Source organism: Protopterus annectens, chromosome 12.part0, assembly GCF_019279795.1.
Source record: "Protopterus annectens isolate FY-2018-M chromosome 12.part0, PAN1.0, whole genome shotgun sequence".
NCBI lineage: Eukaryota > Metazoa > Chordata > Ceratodontiformes > Protopteridae > Protopterus > Protopterus annectens.
This window is the reverse complement of record NC_056746.1, coordinates 1,142,191,060-1,142,211,513: the sequence shown is the minus strand read 5'-3', so window position 1 is coordinate 1,142,211,513 and position 20,454 is coordinate 1,142,191,060. Positions and strand designations below refer to the sequence as shown.

Sequence of the window (20,454 nt, the reverse complement as noted above, 5' to 3'; positions counted from 1 at the left end):
ACCAGTTGTTCCATGGCATTTGAGTTTATAAACTCCAGGAACCGTTGGGCGAAAGAGTTGGGACTTGAGTAGTTTTCCCAGTCAATGTTTGGGTAGTTGAAATCCCCCAATATCATGGTGTTTGGTGAGACCTTCATATTCTCCAATGTTCTCAGGAATACCGAATGGGGGCCCTGAGACAAGGTGGGTGGTCTGTAGCAGGCTACAAACTGAAAAGCAGTTTTACCTACTGTTAGTTGCACGTGGATGGTTTCCGCTGCCTTGTGCAGTGCCACTAACCTGGAGGTGTGTGTATCCTTGATTAAAATGGATACTCCCCCACCTTTAGTATTATGGTCCGAGTTCTGGGGCCGGAAAGAATGGTATGAGTTGAATCCTGGTAGTGCTGGGGTGCTATCTGGGGCCTTGAACCAGGTTTCTGTCACTGCACAGATATTGATTTTCTCCATACTGAGGAGTGCCTCGAGTGCGTGCATTTTGAGGTTTAGACTTCTGGCGTTGAATAGCATTACCCTTAGTTTTTTGTTTCTGGTATTGTCTATGGAGGTGGGTTTATCTTTTGAGCCTTGCCTAAAAAAGACACTATGGGGGTGGCAAGAGCCTTAGCCAGTATTCGAAAGCCTAAGGGTGACAGGTGCAAGCAGTCCCTGGCGAAGCAATGTGGCTTGTCGAGCATGTCATCCCAGGCTGGCAGACACTGGATCCCCTTTGAATGACACCAATAGCTTAGCCAGTTGTTAAATTTGATCATTTTGTCTTTATACTGTGGCATCATTCTTGGTGAAGGCAAGATGCTACTCAGGGTCAGGGTCATACCGGCCTGGGCTACATGATCAGAGAGCTCCTCTGTCTCTTTTCATGTAGTCCAGGGAGGTACATCTCAGGTCATTCACACCAACATGGACAATGACAGAGTCATATTTGTACCTGCTGTGGAGTGACCTGAGTGCTTGTGTTATGTGGCAGATCCTGGCACCCGACAGGCAGCTCACAGTGACCTTCTCCTTGTTCAGTCTGGTGAGTGGGACGTCAGTGTGCCTGACAGTAGAGTCTCCAGTTACTAGTGTATTAGGTGTGTTATTTAGCCTTAGGGGCTACGACTTCGAGGCACACTGACTTTGTGAAGTATGTGATACGTGAAAGTTGTTGTGGGGTAGCGGTTGCTTGGATGTCTGCTTTGGAGGTCTCTGTTGCTTTGGCAGATTTTTATTTAGAGCCTCCGAGTATTTTTTGTGAGTTTGTGTCTTGTTTGCTGGTGTGATTGGTCTATGTGAGACTGGTTGTGTGGTGCGAGTGGTGTCCTTCTCCTCCTGACTGACTGTGCCAGTCTTGGGTTGAGAGAGCTCGGCCTTCAGTTTGGCTGTATAATTGCATCTCTCACATATATTTGAGTTTGTTGGAAGGAGGAGAGGGTTGTCTGTGTACATAAGGCAATTGTAACATTGTCTTAAGATTCCCAGATTCACCAGCTGGACTGGAGAGTATACCTGAAACTAAGCTTTGGACATGCCTGGATGGTTTAAAGAACTGATTTATTGATTGTCCGGAATGCACGAATAGGGAGCCTTGTACTTCTGGATAGTATAAGGGGGTGTAGTGCTAAAGTTTGTTAGTGCTTACTGAGAAATTTGAGCAAGTGCCGGGCTGTAGAATGAAGGTCGAGTGCTTATTTTGAGACTTTGACTAGTTATAAGGGAAAAATTGAAGAGCAGACTTTGTGGAGCCAAGAATAGTTTAAAACTGCTTAAATGGAGCTGCGCGACATTGCAGGATGCGCAAAACCGCGCCAAAGCGGGTTTTAAGGCAGGGAGTTTGAAAGAGATAGGAAATGGCCCAAAACGGCCAATAAGCTACAAGTTACTGGGCTGAGACCACTCCTCCAGGGACAGATAGGCAGCTCAGAGCTCCCCACTCTCACTGGTGAACGGAGAAGCTTCCTCCTCTCCAAGTAAGGATATAGGCAACACAGGAACTATGAGACGGCCTAGAATTCAGCAAGACCTGAAAACTGGACTATTCTAGTTCAGAAAAGGCGGGAAACAAGGATGTATTGTTTTTCTTTTTTCACTATACAACAGAAACTAGGCACAAGAACACAGTAAATGCTTTAGATCGGCTAGCGCACTTGAGTGTGTAGCCTACAACAATTAAACAAGGCAAAAAAACCCCAACAACTTTTAAAGTGCAAAACACAAAAAATGCAGAAAAACAAACTTTGCAGAACTCCGATAGTTAGAAAACTCTCTTTGCGGCGAGACTAAACAATCGCTGGTAGGAAAGTAGAAAAAAATACTTTATAATCTGTTAAAGTCTCTCTTTCGCTCTCTGCTGCTTGTAGAACTCTGCAGGACACCACGAGGAGCTGTGCTGAGTCTGTTACCATCTGAGTAGGTAACTTCATTTGTCAGCAACCGTCCCTCCCTCCTTCCCCCTAACCTGAATGGTTATTTAGCTGAACTCGAGGTTTGGATGCTCGAGTTTTGTTTTGTTTCTGAGTCAGGTTTCTCAGGTTGTTAGTTTGTTTTGTTATTTTGTGCAGGTGGCAAACGCAATCTGAGGATTGGAAGGAGGTTGCAGGGTAGTATGGGTAAGGAGGAGGAGCTTGGAGCTCGGATCTTTAGCTTGGTGTTCTGCCGGCTCTGATCCGTATTGGATCCATAACCCACAGGTTGCTGACAAATGAAATTACCTACTCAGATGGAACGTTAATGGTGAGTACATAATTTCTTTTTATATAATATTTCAAAGGATGAGTTATTAGCACTTAAGAATTTGAGCTATGATATAACTAGACGTGTTATGAAGGCTGATGGGTGGGGGCATACTTGTTACAGATAATGAAGGCTGATGGGTGGGGGCATACTTGTTGCAGATAATGACAGATCTGAAGTAGTTACTTCATTTGTTCTGCAACCTGTGGGTATCGGATCCGATCTCTGATCCGAGCCGGCAGCTTTACTAGCTAAAAGATCCGAGCTCCTAGCTCCTCCCCTTACCCATAATCCCCTGCTAAATACTCCCTTCCCCAGATCTCGTTTGCCACGGCTGAGAGAAGCTTCAAGTGAAGAGCTCCTAGGCGTGGGTGAGAACTTTCTGGTTCATCAAACCTTAAAAAGTCAGTTTCAGATTTTTTTTGTTGTGTGTGTGTTTATTAGCGCCCTAGTCGTCGTATATTATTATTACTTTAAATTTTTTTGTGGTAATTTTTGCCTTAATTTTTATTTTCCTCCCCCTTAGTGTGTGAGTGTGTTATGTATTATGGCTGAAGGGCCCAAAGCCATATTCTCTAAGTGTACTGAGTGTAGATTTCCCCAGCTGATGGCAACACTCAGTGCGTTCTTTGTCTGGGGGTGGCCCATTTGTCCTCCAGCTGCCAAATTTGTGCAGCATTTAACCCCCGGGCCACCAGGGATAGGAGGAACAAGTTAATCCTGGCGGGATTATTACCGCAGGATTCTTCTTCCTCCTCCTCTCCCTCTAAGGCACAGGCTGTGACTGCGGCCCCCGGGCCTTTGGACCCCCCTACCCTGTCTGGGACTCAACCTCCCTCAGATTCTCAGGGTCAGGGGGACTCTTCTTCCTCCTCTAGGGAGAAGAGGCACAAAGACAAAGAAAAGCACAAGAGTCACAAGAGGCGGGCTGAGACTCATCCCTCAGCCCCGCCATCTAAAGATGCGCGTCCCTCTATGAGGGCCTCCGGATCCTCTCCCTCTCGGCTCCGTTCACCTTGTTTCCCGCCGGAGCCGGAGGAGGAGTATCGGTCTCCCTCGAGATCTTCGAGGCGGCTCTCCCGGCCCGCCTCGACGACCTCTTCTAGATCGACAAGGAGCCTGACCGACGCGGACATGGATCGGATGATACGTCGATTTTTGCAGACTCAAATGCAGATGGGGGTGCTCCTGCCTCCCCCCCCCCCCCGGGGGGGAGAGCAGCCCCCTTCTTTACCCCGATAGCTCCTTTTCTGACCCAGTTTGGGGTTTCGTAGTCGTCTGATCCGGGCCATTTCGGAACCGGAGAGTTGTTGGCACCAACAGTACCGGTTACTTCGATGCCGACTTTACCCTCAAGCTTGTCGGATCCTGGATGTCGGGGCCGAGAGCCGAGCGTCGGATCCGCGGGGGTAGGTGTGTCTTCAGCTCCGTTCAGGTTGGAGCACACTTCCCTCTCTGGTCCGACCACTTCGGCTCTGACGCCGATCCCAACCTCTGAGCCAAGGGTGCTGCTTTCGGAGCCTGGGGAAAGCGGTTTGCCTTCGGCGTTTGAGGTAGTGGAGAGGGTTCTGTCGAGATCATCCAGATCCCCGGTCCGGGCGACGGATCCTCCCGCCCCCCCCCTACACATTTGGGTCTATCCTCCATCATCCGGCCACTGGGACAGCCTGCGGCAACACTCCAGTTAGTTCCCTTAGAGGAACAGGACTCCGTGGGCGAGCCCTCCTCGGATAGCCCCACCGAGGAGGTCCCTCACAAACGGAAGTGCAAAAGGAGGCACCTGGACTACCCTGAGTCCCTCACGGAAGACACAGATTTGGATGAAGGGGAAGGTTCCCCAAGATCACCCCCTGAGGATGTCTCCTTTGGAGACATCATGGAAATGTTGCGAGTTAGAGGAGGGTGGTCTGCCCAAAAACCTTCCTTGGACGAGTCTGTGTTTCTGGAGGCGTTTGATGCAGGCCCGGCTACCTCCTGGGTGTCCCCCCCCCGGCTGACCCCCCTGGTAGACTTAATTACTACCAGGGTGTGGGAAGGAACCGGACACCGTGGAGCCATTTCCAAGAAGGCCAGATAAAATTCTTAGTCCTCCCTCGGATAGGCAGGCTTGGTCTAAGGGTTCACCAGTAGATGCCATGTTGGTGGCGGCCGCCACTAAGAAGGAACTAGCACAGGAGAGTTCCTCGGTCCATCCTCCGGATAAGGAATCTCAGACGTTGGACCGCATTGGAAAGCGGACGTTTGCTTCAGCCACCTTTTCTATAAAGGCGCTGAACTACATGGCGCACGTCATCAGACTCCAGTGAGACTTAATAAAGGAATACGCTGGGGCTCCCCCGGAGTCCATGACGGCCGAGGATAAGAGGACTTTCTCGACTCGCATGGCCACTCTGAAATCTATTTCTAACACGTCTATGCGTCTACTCTCGCATGCCACGGAGGGAGCGGCTAGAGCTAGCGGAGCAGGGGTCGCCTTGCGGTGTCCCGCTTGGCTCCGCCTTTGCGATTTTGCGGAACCGTTCAAGGCGTCCTTTGCGAATGCGCCCTTTGACGGTTCTTCGCTCTTTGGCAAGACCGTCAGCGAGACACTGGTCCAAAGCGAGGAGGACGGGAAGACGCTGTCTGCCATCAGAGTCTGCTTCTCTAATCCCCAATGATCCTTCTCTAGGAATCAGAGGGGACAAAAGATGTGGTTCCGGAAGTCTCAGCAGTCCCGTCCAGCTTCGGACCCCTTGGCCTTCAGAGGCAGAGGAGGACAAGGTGGACGCCGGCCCAGAGGCAGAGGGGGGCCGTGTAATTTTGGGTCTAGAGAACCGTTCTCGGACAGGCCTGCGCAACAGCCCTGGGGGTTTACCCGACTATCCCTCTCTGGAGGCAGTCGGGGGGCGTCTGTCAGAGCACCTCCAAAATTGGGAGTCCAGTACGACGGATCAGTGGGTGCTCCGAATCATATCCAGAGGTTACACCATTCCCTTTCTAAGTCTTCCCCCTCCTATGAAGCTCCTCCCTGATGTCCCACCCTATCAAAGGGAGGCGGCAGCTTCGGAGGTCTCAAAGCTGCTAGAAAAAAGAGCCATCCAGCACGTCCCCCCAGACCAGTTTGGATTGGGCAATTACTCCAGGTTCTTTTTAGTGCCGAAAAAGACGGGGGTCTTAAGACCGATTCTAGACCTTTCTTCCCTGAACCTGTTCATTCCCAAAGAAAAGTTCCGGATGGTCACTCTGCAATCAATTCTCCCCCTTCTTCGGGAGAACGACTGGATGTGCTCCATAGACCTCAAGGATGCATACTACCATATTCTTATGGACAGAAGATCCAGGAGGTTTCTCCGCTTTCGGCTGGGAGCCAGTCATTATCAGTTCAGGGTTCTTTCGTTCGGCATCACCACAGCCCCCAGGGTGTTCACCAAGGTCATGGCAGTTGTTGCAGCCCACCTGAGACTCCAGGGCATTCAGGTCTTTCCGTACCTGGATGACTGGCTCCTTACCGCCTCCAGCAGGCGTCAGCTTTGTTCTGCCAGAGACTATTCTCTCGCTCTTGCTCAGCGTCTGGGCATTTCAATAAACTTCCAAAAATCCTTCCTTCGTCCTGTACAGGTTCTGGAATTCATAGGGGCCAAAATAGATACTCGCCTCTCTCAGGCCCTTTTAACATCAGACAGATTGAGCAGTTTGTCACGTCATGTTATGGCACTTCTTCAGTCCCCAGCTCCATCAGCAGAATTAGTCCTGAGAGCGCTAGGCTCTATGGCGGCAGCAGTCGGTCTTTCCCTGCACTCACGTTTGCGGATGAGAATTCTTCAATGGACCCTTCAAGTCCAATGGTCTCTGTTGCTACACCCCTTAGACACTCCTATTTCCTTGAGCAAGGTTTGCAGGGACTCCCTCCTCTGGTGGCTTCGCTCACGGGAGCTGCGGGAAGGGAGACCCTTTGTGATGCCTCAACCCCATGCCACGTTGACCACGGACGCTTCTTGCCTCAGGTGGGGGGGATTCTATGGGCAGAACTGTCCAAGGCACGTGGACTCCCTTGGAGACCGCTCTGCATATCAATGTCCTGGAGATGAGGGCGGTGCTTCTGGCGTTGCAAGCTCTTCACGACCTTCTTCCCCTGAGGACTATTGCGATACAGACAGACAACATGGCGGTAGTCTGGTACATAAACAAACAGGGAGGGACCAGATCTTATCCCCTTTGTCGGGAGGCCATGAGAGTTTGGGAATGCGCGATATCCACCAACCGTTTTCTGATAGCAACGCACATTCAGGGACGGTCCAACGTTCTTGCGGACAAGCTGAGTCGCTTGATCCTCACACCTTACGAGTGGTCTCTAAACCAGTCAGTAGCGAAAGAGATTTTCCGCAATTGGGGTCAACCTTGCTGCGATATTTTTGCTTCTCTGTAAAACACGAAGTGCAGCGAGTTTTTCGCTCTAATTCCCCCACCAGAGGAGAGCCCCAGAGATGCTCTGGTTCACGCTTGGCCACCCGGTCTCCTTTATGCTTACCCCCCTCTTCCTCTCATGACAAAATTCCTACAGAAAGCACGTCGGTTGGGGAGCAAGGTTATCCTCATAGCCCCATTCTGGCCTCGCCAGATCTGGTTCCCTTATCTGCGGTCTCGCAGTGTAGTTCCTCCTTGGATCTTGGATGCCATCCTGGATGTGATTTTGCATCCTGCGGGATTACAACCCCCAAACCTGGAAAACCTCAAGCTCGCGGCTTGGTTGATCCAGTTCCACTGATGGCAAGGACTTCCCGGTATCTCCTCACCAGTGAAAGCCATTCTGATAGCGCACAAACCTACTACCAGAAAAATTTACAGTAGTAAGTGGAAGCGTTTTTCCATCTGGGCTAGAGACAAGGGTTTGGATCCTTTTACCGTCCCTATCCCGAATGTTCTTGAATTCTTGTCACATATTTTTCATCAAGGAGCCAGTGCATCTATAGTTAAGTACAGTTGGCAGCCATCTCTCATTTTCACATAGGAGATGAGCTGGGATTGTTAGCTTCCGCAAAAATATGCAAAACGTTTTTGAAAATAATTTTTCTGTTGAAGCCGCCAGTTAAGACTGCGGTTCCACCATGGGATCTGACCTTGGTTCTGCAGGCATTAACGAGTCTACCTTTCGAACTGGCTGCTTCGGTTCAATTAAAATTTTTATCCTGGAAAACAGCCTTTCTGATCGCTATTACGTCAGCCAGGAGGGTTTCAGAACTTCAAGCGCTTTGCATGAGACTCCCTTATCTAATTTTTCATAAGGATAGAGTGTCTCTCAGGACTAACACCTCCTTTCTGCCCAAAGTGGCCTCTGAATCAAATGTTAATCAGTCGATTCATTTACCAGTGTTTTTTCCCAACTTCCAGAACAAAGGGGAATATAAATTACACAAATTGGACGTACATAGACAACTGCGCTTTTACTTGCACAGGACAAAGGCTACTCGCAGGTCTGATCAATTGTTTGTGTCCTTTGCCAAACCATTCTTAGGTAAGGCTATTACCAAAGTTACTTTAGCAAACTGGATTTCGCAATGCATCATCCATGCTTATTTAGCCTCAGGGAAACCTGCTCCTTCTGGATTCCATGCCCATTCAACTCGTTCCATAGCTACTTCTGCAGCGTTTTGGTCATGAGTTCCTCTGGATGATATATGTTCAGCAGCTACTTTGTCCTCTTCTCATACATTCATTTCTCATTATAAATTGGATATGATATCCAGGAGTAGGGCTTCCTTTGGCTCCGCGGTGCTCTGGAATATCCTTCCTTGAGGACCTCCCAGGGTTTGTTTTAGGCAGCTGGGGACTCTGTCCCACAGGTAGCAGAACAAATGAAGTAACTACTTCAGATAAAGAAGTTATGTACTCACCATAACGTTCCATCTGAGTAGGTACTTCATTTGTCTGCAACCGACCCCCCCCCCTCCATGCCCCCTATCCAGTATCGTGCTTCCTGACTATGAATGACATTTGTTCATGCAGTTAGGCAGTAGGTTATGGTCCTCTGTCGAGAGTCTTGGTTGTTAATATAGGCAAACTCAATTTGGAGAAAGGGAGTATGTAGCAGGGGATTATGGGTAAGGGGAGGAGATAAGAGCTCGGATCTTTTAGCTAGTAAAGCTGCCGGCTCGTATCCGAGATCCGATCCGATACCCAGAGGTTGCAAACAAATGAAGTACCTACTCAGATGGAACATTATGGTGAGTACATAACTTCTTTCTATGTAATGAAAATAGAGAACACGCTGAGCACACCTGTGTTTTATCTTAAACATTCATTTTGAGGAGGTTAAAACTGCATTTGTAGAATGGAAAGATAAGCTAACCACAATGTTTAATGAAGACCTTGTTAGTGAAAACTTTTTTGAGTATTTGAACACTCCTCACCCCAAGTTACCTTGTTTTTCAGGATTCCCAAACCCCATAAGAATAGTGAAGATCCACCTTACAGACCTGTTATTGTAAGTGGAGGTTCGATATCAGAGGCCACTGCCATAAACTTAGATTTCATTCTTCAGCGTCTTGCTAAAAAGAACTCCTCTTTTATTTTAGATTCACTTGAGTTTTTAAGAAAAATAAAAGTGTAAGTGAATGAATAAAGCATTTTGGTAACTATTGATGTTGAAGCCCTGTGCACTCTGTTACCACGGGTGTACTTTTGAAGAACGAAAGTTCACTACTTCGAATTTCAAAAGTACACCCACACTAATGCGAAAGTGCACTTTCATGAACCCGCTAGACCGAACGGGCTAGCGGTCATGGACCTTTGGGTTAGGGCACGGGTCACGGTAAGGGGATAGCCTTACTAGCTATCTAAGATTCGTGACTACCGCACAACAGTGGAAGACCTTCCAAATCGTGCTATGTCCTCCACTGTGGTGTGATAGTTATGGACCTTAGGGTTAGGGCACGGGTTAGGGGATAATTAGTAGGGCTATCCCCTTACCTTGACCCGTGCCCTAATTCTAAGGTCCGTGACTATCGCACCACAGTGGAGGACATAGCCCATTTTTCAATGTCCTCCATTGTGGTGCGGTAGGTTCGGTCTAGTGAGCTTAAGCGAAAGTGCACTTTCGCTTAAGTGGGGATGTACTTTCCCATTTCGAAAAAGTGAATTTTCGTTGTAGGAAAGTACACCCGTTACCACACATGTACGGTATTGAAGCAGCTACAGAGGCTTACAGCAGAAATAACAATGCTACACAAGGGCAGACTGAACACTTGAGAAAGCTAATAAACTTGGTGTTGAGTTACAATTTTTTTCAGTTTCAATGGCCAGGCTTACAAACAGACGAAGGGGATAGCCACTGGTGTTGGCTATGAGCCCTAGCCTGGCCAGTGTAGCCTTAGGAAAGTGGAAGGAGGAATTTGTACTGCAAAGTGAATATAGGAGTTTTATGACCAGCTACCTTAGCTTTATTGACAAATAGACTTTCCACTGTGTGATACCTTTAACCTTTTGTATCAGAGGCAACATGGGATATATGGAAATTAGAAGACAAACGTTCAGCAACAAAGTAAAACACAAAAAGACCATCAGTTCAGTACACCAACCAGCATGAGACACCAAAAGTTGTTTTAGCGCTTTCATTCACATTTATTCAGTGAACTTCCTCAGAAACAACTTCACCATCCTACAAACATTATTTAAATACATAATTAGCTAATTACTTAATTAAATATTAAAGCTATAGTCATAAAAACTTACTTAAAAATATATATATGTAAATATGCCTACATATTCAAAGGAAATATTTGAATATGTAGGCATATTTACATATATATATTTTTTAAGTAAGTTTTTATGACTATAGCTTTAATATTTAATTAAGTAATTAGCTAATTATGTAAATTGGTTATGTATTTAATGTTTGTAGGATGGTGAAGTTGTTTCTGAGGAAGTTCACTGTATAATAAATGTGAATGAAAGCGCTAAAAAAAAACTGTTGGTGTGTCGTACTTGGTTGGTGTACTTGGACTGGATTCATTGGTCTTTTTGTGTTTTACTTTGTTGCTGAACGTTTGTCTTCTACTTTTGAACTTTGGCGTTTTCAGACCTTTTTGCTCATCAAGTATGTCACAAGATGCCTTATTGGATTTATCCATCCATCCGACACCTGAAGGTTTTGCTCAGTTTTCTGAGCACATCACCACTGTTATTAAAACAGCGATTCAAAAGGAAATTGAAAAAGTTTCCCAACCCGTCAATTCACCATCTGGCGGGGAATTTCAACATACGAACACCCGTAGTCGAACGGGTACTGCAGACACACAGGATAACGGAAGTGGAGGTGTTTCCGTGGTGGTACCTTTCGTTGGTCCGTATAGTGTGATGGATTACATTTCAAAAGAGTCGGTTAATCCATTTTTGGACATTCAGGACATTGAAATTACGGATTCCGTAAGTACTGGTATTGACTCTGATTTTCAGAGTCAGAAAAATTGTAAACAGAGTATTTATGATTTAGAAAAACTAACTTTTAGATACGTGACTCTTGATATTGAGATTTGTTATCTTTCTGAGTGCGTTAAAAGAAAGTGTGTACCGCAAGGGCTACGATTTAACAAATTTCCAAATTCAGTAACTGTCGGTGATGAATTTTTCATTGAGTTAACGGAATTGTTGAATGACTTTGGGGTTAGAATGCTTACTACATTGATTGGGCATTATGACAAACAGTTAAAGACCGTTAAGTCACAAATGACTGATCTAGACAAGAAAATCAAGAACTATTCTTGCTTTTCAGCATTATCCAATCTGTATGCTGGTATTACAGCAAGAGCGGACAGACAAAGAGCGACGATTGTTGCTAGGAAGCAGAAGAAATTTAAGAGAGACATTACAGCTTATGCAAATAATACAGCGTATAGTTTGACTTTTAATGCTTTGACAGAAAATAATCATTTTTAAATAATAACAACATTAATACTGATTGCAACAATGATTGTAGAACAGTACAAGTTTCACATTTATCTGATAATGGGTCTAATAACAGTGGTGGTGGTGGTGGGCTCACTAACGCCACTCAATCTGGCAATGGGAATTGTGAAAATTGTGGAACTACAAGTAGTAATTCCAATAGTGGAGATAATTTAAGTTCTGACATCAATTTCAATGTGAATAATAATGACACCAATTGTAACGAAGGTGCTTCTAATGGGGTGCCTTTTTTGGTCGACAAGCAAGGAAACAAAAGGACACCCACGTGGTCCAAAGTAGTTCAGAACAAACCCAAAGGCAGGTTGAGAAACAGAAAAAGGTGGTAGATGAGACAAATGTTAATAACTATGAAATGCAAATACATAATTTGTCTCATCTTAGTATTCCAGAACCTCTCACTAGTTTACTTCAAAAAGGCTTTTCTTTTATACCCTCTAATAATTTTAATGTGGCAAAAACTATTGTAGATTTCAGGTTAACACTTAGGAAGTTGAACCTGAAATATATTTTGCAAGACATTAGTTGTAATTCAGTGCAGCAAGGTCCTAAAAAAGCTAGTACATATAATCCTCCACTTGTTGGAACATTGAAAGTGTTCCAAAATATTTGTGAGGAAGCCATAAGGAAGATACCGAGAACTAATAAAAATAATAATTTGAGTGAGTCAGAAATTCTGGCATTGAGGGAACTTAAGGACAATAATGAGATAAGAGTTATGAAGGCGGACAAAGGGGGTAAAATAGTCATCATGGAAAATAAACAATACATTGATTCCATGGTTGACGAACACACATATCAAAAGGTAAACAGTCAAGACATTCAAAAAAGTTTTTTTAAGACTAGATACTTGTTTATTTGACATGTTCAGTCAAGGTGAAATTGATTACACCACTTAATTTTTTACTAGTTGAATTTCCCAGGTTAGGATGTATGTTTGGAATTCCCAAACTACAGAAAAATTTAGTTAAACCCCCTTTTAGGCCTATTATATCTGCAGCAAAGTCCAAGACAGAAAATATTTGAATATGGCTAGATTACATTCTGAATCCGATTGTACAGGCTTCGAGGTATTACTTAAAGGATTCCTGGCACCTGTTGGAACAACTTAGGGACTTTAAACCTTCAGTATTTGAATTTGTTATGGCATCCTTAGATGTACAGTCTCTATACACTTGTATTGATTCTGAGATAGGTGTTGATTACTTAAGGCAATATTTATCTAAACATACTAATTTTAGTAATATTAAAGTTAACACTATATGTACATTAATGGAGCTTATTTTGGATAATATTTTTTTCAGTTTCAATGATAATTTGTACAAACAAGTTTCGGGTGTGGCCATGGGAGCAAGGGTGGCACCAGCATTTGCAAATTTAACCATGGCCCACTGTGAGAACAATTATCTAGAAAATAACAACAGTTACAGAGACAATATTGTGTTTTATAGGCGTTATATAGATGATTTGTTTTTCTTATGGAAAGGTACTTTGGAAGAATTTCATGAGTTTGTTAATTATCTTAATGGTACTACTAGCTTTTTGAAATTCTCCTTTGGTGGATATGGAACTAGTATTAATTTTCTTGACTTAGATTTAAGTTATGATTTTTTTAGTTAAGAAATTTTCTAGTAAGATATATAGAAAATCCACCTTTGCTAATCAATATCTACACAAGGAAAGCATACATCCATTCCATATGAAAAAAGGTGTTGTTAAGGGTCAGTATATTCGCCTAAGTAGGTTAACTTCAGAAAGTAATATTTTTTCCATTGAAATGGGTATATTAAGAAGATTTATTCTTAGAGGATATCAAGCTTCATGGTTAAAATCCATAGAGAAGGAAGTAATAGTACTTCGTGACAGTAAGGCAGCACCAATTCTGACATTAAATTCACCCACAAATGAAATTGGGTTGAATAATGTGAAGGAATTTAGTAGTGCATTTATGTTACCCATTTGTAATGAAATGTGGATTATCAAGGATATTATAGTTGAAAATTGGAAGATAATATTAGGCAATCAAGACTTGGCTAAAACTACAGGTATAAAACCCTACTTTACTTTTAAGAGGGTGGTTAACCTTAAAAGCATATTAGAGAAAAAAACAGATAGTGTAAATAGAAATATAAGTGACTTTATTAGTACTAAAGGGACTTTTTCCTTGTCATAATTGTAAACAGTGCAGGTACATCAACAATTCGTCCTCAGTATATTTTCCACATTTACGTATTACTCACTGGTCAAAAATGTATTACACTTGTAACTCTACTATGGTCATCTATGCAGCTCAATGTCAAACCTGTCCTAGTTATTATATAGGAATGACCACTAGAGCTTTTAAGGTTAGAATCAGTGAGTACCTTTTAGCTATTAAAAAGAAAGATTCTAATAACGCGTTGGCCAGGCATTCCGTCCACTGTAATCAATTTAAAAAGTTTGTATTTTCAGTATTAGACAGTATAAATAATGATATGTTTACTGGAAATAAAAAATTGTTGTTGGAATGTAAGGAATCTATTTGGCAGGTGTATTTGGGGGCAGACAGAATGCCTGGTCTAAATGAGACTATTAATTTAAAATGTTTTTTGGAAATGAACAATTAATGTTTCCAAATGCAATTTATTAATTTTAAAATTTGATCATAGTTTAATGCTTTTTTAATGTTATTTCCTTTGAATATGTAGGCATATTTACATATATATATTTTTTAAGTAAGTTTTTATGACTATAGCTTTATTTAATTAAGTAATTAGCTAATTATGTAAATTGGTTATGTATTTAAATAATGTTTGTAGGATGGTGAAGTTGTTTCTGAGGAAGTTCACTGTATAATATATGGAAATTACCCTTACCGGAGTTCCGCTGTGGCGACCCGTAACAGGGAAAAGCTGAAAGACAAACTCCCTTAAAGGGACAATCCCAGGGATTTTTTGTTTTGATTCAGCCTTTGTTTACATTTCAGGTTTGCCTTTCCGAGCATGCTCACCTTTGGCTGAGTGGGGTGGGGGAAGAGTGCCTGGAGGAAGTTTCAAAGGTGTTAGCCAAATTTCATCTCAAATTGCAATTGTATTGACAACAGCTCTGCCTGTGAGCCATTCATTGGTTTAATCTTTGCATTTTATGTACTGAGAAAAGTAGCCTTTCAGGCATTTTATGACCTGATACTGCTGCTACTACACTACAAAGCACATCAGTAATGCAAGGCTTTTAAAACATTAGTAAACTGAGTTTTTTACTTCTTTCATTTCATATTTTATTCTGTGGTGACTGAATCCTGGCCAACAACAGCAATTTCATGACATGGCTTCTACCTGTAGAAAGAATCTGAGTGAGGCAAACAGTATTGGAAACCATATTTCTCTTTCTTTCATTTCATGTTTTATTGCATTCTGATTTTTGAATACTAGCCTGGTGTAGTAACTTTCTGACCTGTTAGTAATTCTATATAAAGCGAGTGTGTGACAGAAGGTTGGAGCATTAGTAGACACTTACTTCTGTTCCTTTTTCAGCTTCTAGTTTGATATGTGCTGATTTCTGAATACTACTAGACAAATGTCCTTCTGTAGAAGCACGAGTGATGCAAACTTTAAAAATTAGCATACACTCATCCTTTCCTTTCACTTCATATTTTATTTTTTTGCTGATTTCTAGCTACTAGCCAAATGTACTTTCTAGTGCACATGCTACATCTTGGTGAGTTACTGCATTGTATTTATATTTTCAACACCTTTTTCTCTTTTAACCTTATATCTGTATGAATTTGTTTCTAGTTCCACTGTTACTATATATAAACAAATAACTGAAATGACACTGTACAGCTTTTGACATCATTCTAACAATACCTAATGAGTGTCTGATTCCAACTGACAAAGATTAGTCCTACATGGTAACATTTAAACTGTTTCCATTCCAGCTTAATCACATGAGAGCATACCTCTCAACCTCTTAGCACAAAAAATCTGGACAAAGCTAAAGTAATAAGGATCAGATGCCCCAAAATAAAGACAGTTTTAAATACTGCTCTTATAAACTTAGAAAGTTGCTAGAATAACAGGATTTCTTAGTGTGCATTTTCTGTAGAATATGAAGTCTGAAACTCAAACGTGTGTCATTATTTAGTAACTTCAGTCATCAGTGATTTGCCAGAAAGTCAATTTTTTTTGAGGAATAGACCAAAAATTTGAGGCAAACATCTGGACATTCAGGGAAAATCTGGACAATTGAGAGGTATGCATGGTAGATGATGGAGCAAAGTGACAGAAAGTACAGCTGTCTAAAATCTTACCATAACAGTTGATGTCCTTCTCTTCTCTGGTGCAGTATTTGGTACACAAGAGATGTATTATATCTGGGACACCACGTCGCTTGGCCAGTATAAATAAACTAAAAAGAGATCTTGGTTGTGCCGTATGTCACATTTATGCTCCCTACACAGAACATGGGGCAAAAAAGGGATTTATGGACTCAAACTGCCTATAACTCTATTGCTCTAGAAGACAACAGGCATCCTAGGACAAGGGAGTCCATACGCATCCAGAAGGAAAGAATGCAGAATAAACAAGAGAGGGATGGAGGGAGGGAGCAAATACTGCCACAATGAACAGTAGGACATCTACTGTTATGGTAAGATTTTAAATAAAGTCAACACTGGTGATACTGCTCCAGAATATATCGAACAACCACGAACACTTGACACACCAAACACTTTATTATAAAGCTTTCGGGTCTACACCCTTCATCAGTACATAGTAACTGTGTTTTCTCATCATTTAAAAAGGAGATACAATTAAATCACAAGCTCCAGCCAGCCTATCACGCTAAACACCAATTAATTCTTAAAGAGAAACTTAGAAACAAAGTTTTACTATCTAAAAGTGTACTAAAAATGAAGCCTTTTGAAAAAATCTAAAAACATATTAAACTATACAGAATAAAACACATATATTCTTCTTACTGTAAACAAACATATACATATATTCATACACAAGTTTATAATCCATCATAAAAACAATTACTATTCATTTGCGGAATTAAAATTATACTTTCTCTCTCCGCTTTTTCATTAAAACTGGCTTTAAATTAACCGCATTATTCAAACCTGGACTCATATCAGCCTGATGCCTAATAATCCATTCAAATTCTTTCAATTCTAGCACATTATTCATATCACCCTTCCTTACACCCATCTCAACTGTACATATAACTCTAAATTTAAATCTATGCTTTTCATCCTCATCAATAATATGTTTACTTAATGCATTTGTTAATATCTTCCTTCTTGTATCTGACTTATGCTCTATAATCCTCTCCCTTAATTTTCTTGTGGTTTTACCCACATAGAATGAAGTACATGCCATGCAGGTAGCTAAATAAACCACCTGTGTTACATTACAGGTTGTTAGGGCTCCCAGGGTGAAAAATCCTCCACTCGTTGGGTGTGTATAAGTACTGTTGCCCTCATACAAATCATTGCAACAAGTACAGTTATAACATTTTCTTGTCCCAGTCCCTTTCCATGTGTATTTATTTTTTTCTTTAAAATCTTTATAACAAAGCTTTTGTTTCAGGGTTTCCGAATTCCTGTAAGCATAACTCGGTCTATCACCTACTATTGATCTTATCTTAGGCATAGCCATTAGAATAGGCCAATTTTTCTCTATTATATCTCGTACATTACTCGTATTGAGATTGTACGTAGTGAAGTATCTTACTACTTTATTGTCCCCATGTGCCAATGTCCCATGCCTCTCTACTCCTCCACTAAAAACTGGTCTATATTTATATTCTCTTCCCTTTCCACTTCCTCATAGACTATCTATAATATATCTCGGGTACCCATTTCTTTCAAACTCTTGGATCATTACCATAGCCTGTTCTTTAAAATTACTATCTACGGTATTCAATTTACTCGTTCTTATCAGTTGTGCTTTCAGTATTCCTTTGAACGTGTGCGGTGCATGCATACGGTCTCTATTAATGTATCTAGAAGCATCTACTTCTTTTCTATATATCATGGACTCCAATCTATTCTCATTCCTATATAAATGTGCATCCAAGTAGTTTATATTTTGATCTGATGCTATCATTTTAAACCTCAAAAACTCAGTAGAGTCATTAAGGTGTTGCACATAGCTATTTAAATCTGATAGAGAACCACTCCAAATCATAAAGCAGTCGTCTACAAACCTCTTGTAGAATCTAACATTCTCATTCATTCCATTCACATCACTAAGTATAACACGTTTCTCCCACTCATATAGTACTAAACTGGCGTAGGTGTTATCTATGGGAGTACCCACTGCTACACCTGTAAGCTGTAAGTATGGTTCTTCATCAAATATAAAAATATTATTCGTTAGCACTGTTTCAAGTAGGGTACAGACATTTTCAATCTCCCTACCATACATTTTGATTTCATTATTCAAGAAATCGCGAATAGCATTGAGTCCATAATCATTAGGAATGACAGTAAATAATGAAGTGATGTCTAAAGATACCATAATATAATTCTCCCCTCTATAATTTAGTTGCCAATTGTATAAATCATGTAGGAAGTTATTAGTATCTTTCAATACCGTAGAACATCCTCCCAGATACTTTACTAACACTGTTTGTAAGTATTTAGAAATAGGTTTGGTTATCCATCCACCTCTTGAGACTATAGGTCTCAGTGGTGGATCTATGTGGCTTTTGTGTATCTTAGGGATACCATAAATTTGTGGCACCCTAGGACATGGTGCACTTAAATAGTTAAACAAATCTATGCTTACATCATTATTGAGTTGTAATTCATATATTACCATATTCACCTCAGTTATATGTCTCTGAACTTCACTAAAAGTAATTTTTCTAAAGGTACATGCTTCATTCAGGATATTTTTAAAATTCGTCATATAAATATCCTTTTCCATTATAACCACTGCTCCCCCTTTGTCAGCCTGCTTTATTACTATATCATCACATCCTTGCAATTCTTTCATGGTTACATATTCAGAATATGTTAAATTATATAATTTACTCCTATTTCTCCTATAGTAAAGTCTCAATTCATGCTCAACAATATTGGAATAAGCAGACAGTATAGAACACAAAACTGGTGAAAAAACAACTCAATTTTTTACACACTGGCGTAGGCCTGCAATTATCTTTAAAAATTAGCTTTAAACTGACTTGTCGCAAAAACAATTTCAGGTCCTTTATAGCCTGGACTATATTATCCATTGTATTAGGGATGAATTTCAGTCCTTTGCTTAAAATTGTTAATTGTGCTTCAGTTAACACTAAATTTGAAAGGTTTACAGTACCTCTTGTCATTTGTACGAGCGTCTGCTCACTTTGTTGTAGACTATCGGGCTGCTGTTTTTCCTCTTGACACCTAAATTGGACTACTGGGTCTGCCGTTGCGGTTGCAGACCCTTCTGCACAGACTGTATTAATATTTTCTCCGGCTGTTTTAGCTGAAATGGAGAAAAAGAAGTAATCTCCCTCTGTGTATTTTTTCCTTTAGTGTTCTCTTTAGTATTGTTCAGACCGCCAGACGTAGTCAATTCCCTCACCTTAGGACGTACATCATCTCCCTTGGCGTCGCCATTACATTCTAATGAAACCGGTGCAATATTCTCACCTTCCTTAATAGATAAAGACTGTCGCTCATTGGTTGTTTCCGAAATTGTGATGACTGCATTCCTTTTAGTGCCTCTTTGATTGGCCGATGAATCCGCCGATACCTCTTGCAACTCAAAGGTATCTAATTGATCCAAAGAGTTAACCCCTCTGTTTTTTACAGTCAATGTTTTGTCTTTAGGGGTCAAATAATAATTTTCATTCTTTGGCCAAGAGAACATATGATTATTTTTAAAGTCATTAACATCTGTTTGTATTTTATTTTTCTTTCTCTGCTGGAGTTTCAAGTCTAGTCTATAAAGACGAGTTAAGACAGTCTGATATAACTCAGAAAATTCTGTAAAACAAGGCATATTAACAATAGTGTTCTCCAGCATTTCTATCACCTCCAGAAGTTTACTTTCAACAGGTTCAAAGAACGCATTCATAAGTCTCATGTAGTCTGCACTCAATTTCAAATTTAATTGTTGCCACTGCTTTAATAGTTCATTATATGTATTAACATAAGAGGGCATTTTTAGTATCCTTAACCCTCTCAGTACTACACCCAACTCCAGATAAGCTTGAAAGCTTAACCGTTGCCACTGGAGTTGTTTGCAAGTCTGCACCTTCTTTTCTAGAACCATCAGTTTCTCTTTAAACTCCTCCACCTTTTGGTCAATGGTTACCTGTGTAGGAGTTATATCAAACATCATCTTCAGCAATGGAGTCTCCTGTAGTTGTAACAGTTTTTTCACAGAACCATTCGGTTCTCTTATTATGTTCTCCATGGCACACAACAATCTCCCAACTGGCTGAAGCTCTCTCTCCTTGTCCTATTTGGTGCTAACAGCATACACCAACCAAAATCTCAAATAAAGTCAGCACTGGTGATACTGCTCCAAAATATATCGAACACTTTATTAAAAAAAGATTACTTCTTTTTCTCCGTTTCAGCTAAAACAGCCGGAGAAAATATTAATACAGTCTGTGCAGAAGGGTCTGCAACCGCAACGGCAGACCCAGTAGTCCAATTTAGGTGTCAAGAGGAAAAACAGCAGCCCGATAGTCTACAACAAAGTGAGCAGATGCTCGTACAAATGACAAGAGGTACTGTAAACCTTTCGAATTTAGTGTTAACTGAAGCACAATTAACAATTTTAAGCAAAGGACTGAAATTCATCCCTAATACAATGGATGA

At 41.6% G+C, this 20,454-nt stretch overlaps 1 protein-coding gene across 1 annotated transcript in view; it reads right to left on the bottom strand.

Annotated features, from left to right (window-relative positions):
- LOC122817033 (trichohyalin-like) overlaps positions 1-20,454 on the bottom strand; it is a 1,834,860-nt gene that overhangs the window by 1,500,899 nt on the left and 313,507 nt on the right. The gene's annotated exons all lie outside the window — the stretch shown is intronic.